The following is a 1,466-nucleotide window of genomic DNA, read 5'->3' as shown; positions in this document are numbered from 1 at the left end:
ATTGATTAATTCCGTGAAAGGAATTGAGACTTCTAAGTTCTTCACAATTTCCATGAACTTCCCAAGTTGATCATCAAATTTAGGCTTGGCTTGACGACTTGGAAAAGGAAGTCTAATCACAATGGGCTCCTTCTCTTTGGCTTTGTCTTCATTTTTCTTTGAACTTTCTTCCTTTGATGATTCCCCTTCTTTGGGACTTTGCACCACAACTTCATTCTCACTAGCTCTCACAACTTCATCCTCAACTTGCTTCTTTGGTGCTTCATATCTTGTACCACTTCTCAAGTGAATGGCACTAACCGTTTCATGTCTAGGGGGATTACTTTGTGGTGGTAATTGCCCCTTTTGTCTTTGTGAGCTTGAAGATGCTAGTTGAGTCAATTGTGTTTCCAACATCTTGGTGTGAGCTAGAATGTTGTTGATGGTGGTGTCTTTTGCTTGGCTATCTTTTTGCATTTGGGTGAAAAATTCTTGTTGATTCTTTTGCATTTGGAGGACCGCTTTTTGGACATCAAAACCTTGGTCATTGTGGTGATTGTATGGATTTTGATTTTGGTAACCTTGGTTTTGATTGTAAAAGGGTCTTTGATTTTGATTTCTCATGGGTGGTGGAGTGTATGTTGTTTGAGGGTTTTGAACATTTTGGCTTTTGTATGAGAGATTTGGATGGAACTTGGTGTTTTCATTGTAAAAATTTGAATAAGGGGTACCACTCTTGTAAGCTTGGAAAGCATTAACTTGTTCGGTTGTTCCCCTACACTCACTTGAGTCATGACCCAAGGTTCCACAATTCTCACATATCCCGCTTGGGATTGATGAGGATGCCGTCATGGCATTGACATGATGCTTTGATGATTTTGAGTTTTCCTCAAGTCTAGCCATAGCTTGTTCAAACTTCGAGTTGATTGTGTCAATGTGAGCACTAAGTTGAGCACCCAATTGAGTAACGGTGTCCACTTCATACTTTCCTCCTCTAGTAGCCTTGCGAGGCCTAATATATTGTGAATTATGGACCGCCATTTCCTCAATCTTGTTCCATGTTTGATTGTCATCAACTTCGGTGAACATTCCATTTGATCCCATATTGAGAATGTTCCTTGAATCTTCATATAAACCATTCCAAAATTGTTGCACTAAAAACCATTCGCTAAGTCCATGGTGAGGACATGAGCGACAAATACCTTTGAACCGCTCCCAAGCTTCATACAAAGATTCTTCATCCCTTTGCTTAAAACCCGTAATTTGAGCTCTTAGCATATTAGTCTTTTCCGGTGGGTAGAAATTTTTGTAGAAAGCTAGAGCTAGCTTCTTCCAAGAATCTATTCCAAGGGTGGCCTTATCAAGGCCCTTCAACCATTGCTTTGCTGTGCCGATTAACGAAAAAGGAAATAAGACCCATCTTATTTGGTCTTGAGTCACGCCCGTTTGAGAGATAGCTTCACAATAATCGCAAAAGGTTTCCATAT

General features: G+C 40.0%; 1 non-coding gene across 1 annotated transcript; it reads left to right on the top strand.

Annotated features, from left to right (window-relative positions):
- The first annotated feature begins 1,150 nt into the window (after nucleotides 1-1,150).
- LOC141625988 (small nucleolar RNA R71) lies at nucleotides 1,151-1,257 on the top strand. The gene has a single exon (XR_012535724.1). It is a non-coding gene; the product is annotated as a small nucleolar RNA R71 (small nucleolar RNA).
- The last annotated feature ends 209 nt before the right edge of the window (nucleotides 1,258-1,466 follow it).

Source organism: Silene latifolia, chromosome X (genome assembly GCF_048544455.1).
Source record: "Silene latifolia isolate original U9 population chromosome X, ASM4854445v1, whole genome shotgun sequence".
Classification (NCBI taxonomy): Eukaryota; Viridiplantae; Streptophyta; class Magnoliopsida; order Caryophyllales; family Caryophyllaceae; genus Silene; species Silene latifolia.
The sequence above is the reverse complement of the archived record's forward strand: the minus strand, read 5'-3'. Positions and strand labels throughout refer to the sequence as shown.